At 39.8% G+C, this 9,347-nt stretch overlaps 1 long non-coding RNA gene across 2 annotated transcripts in view; it reads right to left on the bottom strand.

Moving 5' to 3' along the window:
- Positions 1 to 255: 255 nt before the first annotated feature.
- The window catches only part of LOC144283093 (uncharacterized), a 65,592-nt gene continuing 56,500 nt past the window's right edge, over positions 256 to 9,347 (bottom strand). For both annotated transcript variants that reach the window (XR_013351416.1, XR_013351419.1), the window contains one exon: positions 256 to 589. This is a non-coding gene — a long non-coding RNA (uncharacterized LOC144283093). The remainder of the gene's footprint in view (positions 590 to 9,347) is intronic.

Below are 9,347 nucleotides of genomic sequence, written 5' to 3'. Positions count from 1 at the left end.
TGCATCTCTATCGGGCTCTGTCGGTGGCTTGACCATGGTCGGCTGTCTGGGACAGGATGTTCTCACCTCGGCCCTTCCACCCTAAGGGCCTTGTGGCATGCCCTGAAGATCCTGGTCCTCCTGCCTCGGTAGCAGAGACTTGGTGGACCCACATCATAACTCTAAGCCACAGTGAACCCCTGGTTTTGGCACACTGTCCTATACCATTTGCCTAAGTGGGCAGTTTATAAATACTTCTTTTTTTTTAAAGATTTTATTTATTTATTCATAACAGACACACACACACACACACACAGAGACAGAAACAGAGACACAGGCAAAGGGAGAAGCAGGCTCCATGCAGGGAGCCTGACGTGGGACTCGATCCCGGGTCTCTAGGATCGCACCCCAGGCTGAAGGCAATGCTAAACTGCTGGGCCACCAGGGCTGCCCTATAAATATTTCTTGAACTGAACTAGTGCCCTTAAGGGCAGGGCTTCACTTCTTTCTTTCTTTGGGCCACCTCCTGGCACATAGTAAGTACTCGCTTTTATCTCTGACAGTAGGTTGATCAATGAGGTCACAGATCCAGGTCATATCTGCAAAAAGACTGGAAAGGAGAAGAGCTTTAGTTAACACCAACCTTCCTGCTCCTCAGGATATTTCTACAGGAAGAAGCTGTTTTGTTCATGTTCAAAATCCATAGAGCCTCAGATTCTCAGCTGGGTAGAGACTCCTGGTATGACTCAGGAAAGGAGATGTGAATGCCAGTGCCCTTTCTAAGAAAGAGCTAATGCTGGTCAGTGACTGAAATTGGCCTTGAGTGCCTTGGCAATGGCTTGGCCAGACAGAACTTCTGTGTGCAGTTTTGGTTTTTGTTCTCTGGGATAAAAGCCATGTTGACAATCTCTGGTGTGCCTCCTGGGTTTCTCAGCTTAAAGGTCATAGAGCCCTTGAGATATGCAGGGTTGGGCCCACCAGCCATGGTGGGAGAGATCAGAATATGGCCGAGAGAATACTTAAACCTTTTATGAGTAAACAATTTTAAGCCAAAGACCAAAAGGAAATTGGAGGAGGCTTACGTGAGCTCAGTGAACTAAGAGATAACCAAAAAGGAATGAACTCTTGCAGCTAGAGGCTGCACATACACGCACATGGGAGTGAGTGGGAATTACCATCTCATAAGGATTGTTCATGCTTGAAGAAGGCAATTACCTTCATGAGTGTCTTAATCAATCAGTAAGTATTTACAGAGCAATACTACAAGCTACCCTCTCAGCTGGGCTACAAGATAATTCAGAACAAGCCCTATCTCAAGGGTTTACAATCTAGATGGAGAGCTAAGACAAGCCCTCTAGAAAAAGAGAACCACACAGAATATCTCGAAAGTAAGCACACCTACCTAGGTGGCTAGGAAAATTCTTTTCTTTTTTTAAAGATTTTATTTATTTATTCATGAGAGGCACACACACACACACAGAGAGAGAGAGAGAGAGAGAGAGAGAGAGAGAGGCAGAGACACAGGCAGAGGGAGAAACATTGTTCCATGTAGGGAGCCCGACATGGGACTTGATCCCAGGTCTCCAGGATCACGCCCTGGGCTGAAGATAGCGCTAAACCCTGAGCCACCTGGGCTGCCCCAAGCTAGGAAACTTTTTGAAGGGATGAATAAATTCTGAGTCTTACCTTGAATCATAAATTCTTAAATTTTCAGTATCTTAAATGCGTATAAAGATCAAATCTGTTTGCCTCATTGCAAGCAACAGAAACAAACCCTGGCCTGGCTTAAGAAGAAATGTAGAAAAGTATCGCTTGGGAGGCTGAGCTGGGGACCCAGGCTCAGAAAATGGGCAGAAACCACAAGAGGCTGAGAACAGAAGAACCAGTGGGTAACTTCATAGGAACAAGTTGATGAGGACGCCACTGTCACCATGGCAAGGCCTAGGATTAAGAAGCTCTCAATTCTGAAGTCAGAGGCAGGAGTCCTAAGCCACATGCCCACATCCTAACTGCAAGGGAGGCTGAAAAACAGAGTGTCTGGAAGATTCTGATTTTTAGCAGGAGGTAAGCATTCATTCATGAGGTGGGGAATTCCAGGACAGCCAAAACAAATAGCAAATGTTCACCACACCTTCCATATCTAGTACGGAAACAGAAAGTAGGGATGTGAAAGAATAATCACTCTGATTAAAAAAAAAAAAAAGGAACACTACAGGTTAGGAATTGTGCAGGTTATCAATGCAATAAGACTCTGCTCCATGGGAGTTGGGGAAGTCTTAGTAGAGAGGGGAATCTTGATGACTTTGAGGGATTGGGATAAAGGGAGAAGAGGTGGGGGGTGCGGATCTCCAGGCTGGGAAACTACCTAGAAGTCAAAGTGAGCTTGCTGTGGGGATGGGGGCAGGGAGATGATACCTCCCTACCAAGCCAGCCCTCTCTAGGCTCAAGATCCCACATGATGAACCCCCTGTCACCACTCACATCTGTTGCAGTCTTCAGCACCACCTAGAAGTCCAGTTTATCTTCAGCTGAGAGTGACATCATCACTACTCCTTCGAGTAGGTAAATGAGGAGCGCCCACATTTGACACCTGATGACATTATACGTGGGCTAACAATGAGCTGAAACCTGCTGCTAATTATTTCTCAGTATAAAACTGTTTTCAAAGTACAAGCTTAACAGATGAACAGAGATGGCCAAAAATGAAATTATTACTTGATTTTGCTTTTACACGGTATCTTTCACGGTACTTCTTGCAGCTAAAAGTAACTTTGGCCTCTTAGTCCAATGGTTCCTAAGATGGGTGGTTATCAGGGATCACCCGATGAGCTTTTAGAAAATATTCCCAGATCAAAAAAAAAAAAGAAAATATTCCCAGATCAGTCCAAAAGTAGGACTTCTAGGAGAGGAGCTGAGAAATCCATATTTCTTAAGGCTCTCCATGATATTTTCATGATTATCCAATTTGGAAACAGTGCCCCCAGACATTTCAATATACCTCAACATTCCCTCATCTATGCCTTTGATTGTCTATGAATCCAAGACCCTCTCTTCACTTTTCTCCCCCTACTTTATTTCTACTCTTTTTTTTTTTTTATCAACCTGTAAAACATTTCAAAATCCAGAAAAGTTGAAAGAACTATACAGTGGTCAGTCGTATACCCTCTATCTAGATTCTACATTTGTTAACATTTTGCAATATTTGCTTTATCATGTATCTATCCATCTATCCATCCATCCAAAGAACCCTCCATCTTATTTTTGATACATTTCTAGTGAGTTGTGGACCTCAGCATTCCTCACCAATAAACATTTTAGATTGCATATCATCAGCTAAAGCTTATTATTGTAGATCTTTTTTTCACGTAGAATTTACAAAAACCAAAATGCACAAATCATAAGTGTACCAATCAACTTGTTTTGACAGATGCATCTCCCTGTGTAACTCACACCCGTATGAAGATATACAATATTTCCATTACCTAAAGAATTCCAAATACCTCTTCCTACTCAATCTCTATCTCCACTTCCAGAACAAGTGTTATTCTGATTTTTTAAAAACCTTAGTTTTGCCTGCTCTAGAACTTCATATAAATGAAATTATACAGCACATACTTTTTTTGCGTAATGCTTTTGTCACTAAGCTAAAGATTCATCCTTTTTGCATTTATTACTAAACTCTTTTATCTTATTGATATTATTCCATTTGTATGAATATATCATAGTTTGTTCACCCATTTTCTTGATGATGGACATTTTGGCTGTTTCTCACTTTCAGCAACTATAAATAAAGCTGCTATGAATATTCTTTTATAAGGCATTTATGGATATATATATATTTTCATTTCTTTCAGGTAAATACTTAGGAGTAGATCGCTGAGATGTAGGGCAGGCATACGTTTAATTTTATAAGAAACTGGTCAGATCTTTTTTCTAAAGTATTTGAACTATTTTACATCTGCTAATACTGTAGGAGAGTTCTAGTTGCTTCTTAACATCCTTACATTTAGTGTTTTCAGTCATCTTACTTTAAGCCATTTTGGTGGATATGTGGTGGTATATCATTGTGATTTTAATTTACATTTCCATGCGGGCACCTGGGCTCAGTAAGTTAACCATCTGCTTTGGCTCAGGTCATGATCCTAGGGCCCTGGGATGGAGCCCCACAACCAGCTTCCTGTTCAGTGGAGAGCCTGCTACTCCCTCTCCCTCTCCCCCTCACCTCCTGGACTTATGCTATCTCTCTCTCTCTCTCATAAATAAATAAATAAATAAATAAATAAATAAATAAATAAACAAACAAATAAATAAATAAATCTTTTTAAAAATTTACATTTCCGGGACACCTGGGTGGCTCAGCGGTTGAGTGTCTGCCTTTGGCTCAGGGCATGAACCTGGGGTCTTGGGATCGAGTCCCACATTGGCCTCCTGCATGGAGCCTGCTTCTGCCTCTGCCTGTGTCTCTGCCTCTCTCTGTATCTCATATGAATAAATAAATAAAATCTTTTTTAAAAAATTTACATTTCCTTGATGATTAACGATGTTGAGTACTTTTTCATATGCTTATTGGTTGGTGGTTGTATATTTGTGAAGTATCTGTTCACATCTTTTGCCTGTGTTTAATGAAGTTCTTCTATTTTTGAGATTCAGCTTGCTGATATTTAATTAAGGGTTTTTGTACCCACGTTCACGGCGAATATCGGTATGTGTTTTACTTTTATTGTAATAGCTTTCCCTGGTCTTGGTATCTGGGTTATGATGATCTCATAGAATAAGTTCATTTTATAAATAGTGTTAATATACCTTTTTCCATGTTTCTTATAAACTGCCTCTGAATTTACACTTACATTGTGCTTATAGACAACACAAAATTGGGTTCTCCCAGGATACCTGGGTGGCTCAGCAGTTTAGCACCTGCCTTTAGCCCAGGGCGTGATCCTGGAGTCTGAGGATCGAGTCCCACATCAGGCTCCCTGCATGGAGCCTGCTTCTCCCTCTCCCTCTGCCTGTGTCTCTGCTTCTCTTTCTCTCTCTGTGTCTCTCATGAATAAATAAATAAAATCTTAAAAAGAAAAATAAAAGCAGAGAAGCTTTTTAAAAAAATTGGATTCTTCCTTTTTTCTTTCCAGTCTAATAATTTTTAAATTTTAAGTGGAGCATTTTGGTCAATTTATATTTAATGTAATTAATGTACTGATGTGGGTGTTCGTTGCTTTTAGGTTATCCAATCTTTTTTTTTTTTTTTTTTCTTTTTTCTCTTTGGAGGTAGTTGTGGTTGGAGGTGGAGGCTTGTTTTGTTTTTTTTTAGAATTACATTTTAATTTATCTACTGACTTTTTAGCTATCCCTATTTGCATTAGGTTTAGTTTTTGTTTTTTGTTTTTTGTTTTTTTAGTAAGTGCTCTACAGATAATAATAAATATCCTCAACTTACTACAATTTACTTAGAGTCAATATTGTACCACTTCACAAAAATGTAAGAATTTTGCAACCATATAGTTTTATTCACTGCCTTCATCTGTATGCTCCAGGTGTCATATGTATTACATTTTCATATGTTATGTACTTTACAAGATATACAATGTTACAGATTTTGCTCTAAATACTTGTATGTATTTTAAAGATATTAAGAGAAAAACATATTCTTACATGTATCCACATATTTAGCATTTATAGCATTCCTTACTGATGATTTGAGTTTCTATCTGGTATCATTTCCCTTCAGCATGAAAGAACTTTATCATTTCTTGTAGTTTGGGTCTGCTGATGACTAATTCTCTTAGTTCTCATTTATATGGAAATGCCTTTATTTCACCTTCATTTCTTCAAGTGTATTTTTCTGAATATGGAATTCTGGGTTGACAGGGTTTTTTTCTTCCAGCCCTATAGAGAGGACCTACTGACTTCTGATCTCCACTGTTTCTGTCCTTCATGAATGAATCAGCTATCATTTATATTGTTAGTCTCTACCTGTACCGTGCCATTTTTCTCTAGCTGATTTTCTCTTTATGTTTGGTTTTTAGCTAAGATAGAGTACATACCTACATGTGGTTTTCCTTTTATTTAACCCCATCACTTGGGGTTTGCTTATATTTTTGCATCTATAATATTATGTCTTTCATCAAATTTGAATTAATTTTGGAAATTATTTCTTCAAACATTTTCTTCATGTCTCATTTTCTCCTCTCCTTCTAGAACTCCAGTAACATAAAATAGATCTTTTGATACTGTCCCACAGTTCTCTGATCACCTGCTTATTTTTTTAACCCCAGTTCACTCTGTTCTTCAGATTGCTTAATTCCTGTTGGTATATCATTTAATTCACTGACACTTTCTTCTGTCATCTCCAATCTTCTCTTGAGCCTATTCAGTGTAGTTTAAAATTGTGTTTTTTTGGGACGCGTAGGTGGCTCAGCGATTGAACATCTGCATTTGGCTCAGGGCATGATCCCAGGGTCCTGGGATCCAGTCCCACATCGGGCTCCCTGCGAGGAGCCTGATTCTCCCTCTGCTTGTGTCTCTACCTCTCTCTCTCTCTGTGTCTCATAAATAAATAAATTAAAAATCTAAAAAAAAAATTGTATTTTTTCAGTTCCAGAATTTCAAGTTATTTTTTAATACTTTTTACTTATTTGCTAGAATTTCAAATATTTTCACTGATTGTGAACTTATTTTCTTTACATTCTTTTATTGTCATTGTTGTTTTAATAGGTTCCTAACTTGTTTGAACTCAAACTTCAAACTCTATCTCCCCTCCATTGGACAGCAGCTGCATTCTTTGTTTGGATCTTTTAGCCTTAGCTTAACTGCTTGGAGTTTGCCCTATATATGTGTGTAGTTAAGAGGTCAGCCAGATTTGAGCAGAGTTTATATACAGAATTTGGGGTTCCCTCTCTTTGGCTCTTTCCTTTCCAGGGTTTCCCCCTTACTTTATAGATGCTTTGGCAGCCCCAAATTCAGTTATCTGATTCTTCAAGCCAGTATGGTTTCCAGTTAATTTCCAAATTATAGTTACCTTGCACACCTGACTTATCAGGGTTACCGCTAGCTAAAAATCCATTTTAAAAAATGTTAAAAAGGAAGCTCACCTATACTCATTTTTTTCTTGCATGTGTCAACTCCCCTCTGGTTTCTGCTTAATTATGGTCATTCTCTAGTGGCTTCACACATGCTCTAGTGGCTCCTTGTTTTTTATGCTTTGTCCAGAGTTTGTCACTGTCATCAGAGAGACATCTGTTTAGGCTCGGTCTAATATAAACTGTTACACCTTTTTTGGAATACAGAACTCTATCTCGATTACTTTTACTACTTTTTGGAGGCAGTTACTGGGCAGTCATTTGGATTTTCTTTTCTAGCAAGGTTGTAAAACACAATAGTAGTTAAGATCCCGGACTATGTAGCTCAACTTCTTGGGTTTGAATCCCTGCTCTGGCTACTGTGACTTTGTGCAAAGTACTTGTCTTCGCTATGCCTCAGCTTACTCACCTTTAAAATTGGTATCATCCCAAAGTATCTCCTAGATTTGGTGTGAGTTTTAAATAAATTCATATGTGAAGATCTTGGAGGAATGCCTCTTTCATGGCAAATAATAAATAAGCCAACCCTGCCAGGTTTTACTGATATTATTTCACTTCTCATTTCAGTAAACTTTTTGGTGCACCGAGTTTGGGGCAAAGTTAATGAGTACCATTTTATAGTTATGCAGACTGAAGATCTCAAAACTATAAACAAAGTCAGAAAATTACAGCTCTAGGCCTCTTATTCTTTGCTAATTTACTCAGTTGTCCATTTCCCTCATTCACTACCCTGAATCCTTCAATGAAATGAGAGCTTGCCTTGCCCGTTGCCCAGGAAGAAGAGCCGGTTCTCTCAAATGCTCTTCTCCTTGGTCATACACCCCAGTCTTGAGTTCATATTCTGAACCAATGACTTCTCCTAAGTGATTGGATTTATTATTAACAATGTCCTTTAAACTTTATCTTAACCTTGGCTGCTGCAGCTGGGGTAGCCAGGAGGAGGTGGGCTGGTATTCTCAATTGCTCAAGCCTATACATCAAGAAGATTCTGGCACCTGCTTCACTCAGATTGTCTCTCTCTAGCTCCTCCCATACTAAAAATCAAATTTTTGAAAAGCCACAGCAGTGGGTTTCCCTTTATTAAAGGGACCCTGAGGGCAGCCCAGGTGGCTCAGCGGTTTAGTGCCGTCTTGGGCCCAGGGCGTGATCCTGGGGTCCCGGGATCGAGTCCCACATCGGGCTCCCTGCATGGAACCTGCTTCTCCCTCTGCCTGTGTCTCTGCCTCTCTGTGTGTGTGTCTCTCATGAATAACTAAATAAAATCTTTAAAAAAAAATAAAAATTAATTAATTAATTAATTAATTAAAAGGGGCCTTGATAAAGCTGTGAGAGAAGGCTGATTTTGAAAGGGGCTTAGTTTCATTAAGGTTGCAAAGTTGGCCTTGGGCTGCATGGGATGTATTTTTTTAATCATCTGAATTCAAATGCTTTTAGGCAGAACAGGGTTCACCATTCTCTGTTTATCTTTTGACTGGCTCCTGCAGGGATTTAGGTTTGTATCAAGTTCTGTCTAGAGGCATCTAGGAGAGTGTAAGAAAATCTGGATTTTGGTGCAGACACCAAAATGGCACCTTAGGAGGGTCCAGAGACCAGACAGCATCAATCAACAGTAGCCGATATAATCTGCTAAAGACATAAAAACACGGGCCTCAAATCTTAGCCCACCAGTTCCAGGCCCAGCTGCTATCACAAGTTATGTAGGTTCCTCATTATAGTTACATAAGATCTATTTGGAACAATCCACCTGCATAGCCTAATTTTATATCTCAAAAACTCAAGCCTAACACAGTGTTATTTGTAGGCAATTACTATAAAGGACAAACCTGGACACTTCTGTACAAGACAGGAATGATTCAGTATTTAATTGAATGAAATTAAGTTGATCTGGTCCCTTGGAACTTTGGAGGAGAGCTTGGAAATCCAATGGGAGCTACTAGAGCCACAGACCCAGGACTGAATGTAGCCTGCAGCCTCCCTTCTGGTCTTAGGCCACACCACCCTCCTCAATTGGGACTCTACCTTGCTACCCAGAGTTATCTTCCTTTGTCACCATTTGATCTCATTCCTGTTCAAAATGCTCTTAATGACTCCCAGCACCCTCAGAAGAAACCCTAGTTCAGTGATGTGACTTATAGGGTCAGAGTCTTGACCTTAAGCACCTCTGCAATCTGAACTCTCACCACACCATTCTCTCCACTCCCTGACACCAACACAGTCCTCCAGCTACAGTCCTAAGATTTGTCATACCCATCCTTTGCCATACTGTGTCCTCTGCTTGGGCCATTTGCTTCT

The sequence above is a fragment of the Canis aureus genome, chromosome 14 (assembly GCF_053574225.1).
Source record: "Canis aureus isolate CA01 chromosome 14, VMU_Caureus_v.1.0, whole genome shotgun sequence".
NCBI classification, from domain to species: domain Eukaryota; kingdom Metazoa; phylum Chordata; class Mammalia; order Carnivora; family Canidae; genus Canis; species Canis aureus.
This window is presented reverse-complemented; position numbering and strand designations above follow the sequence as displayed.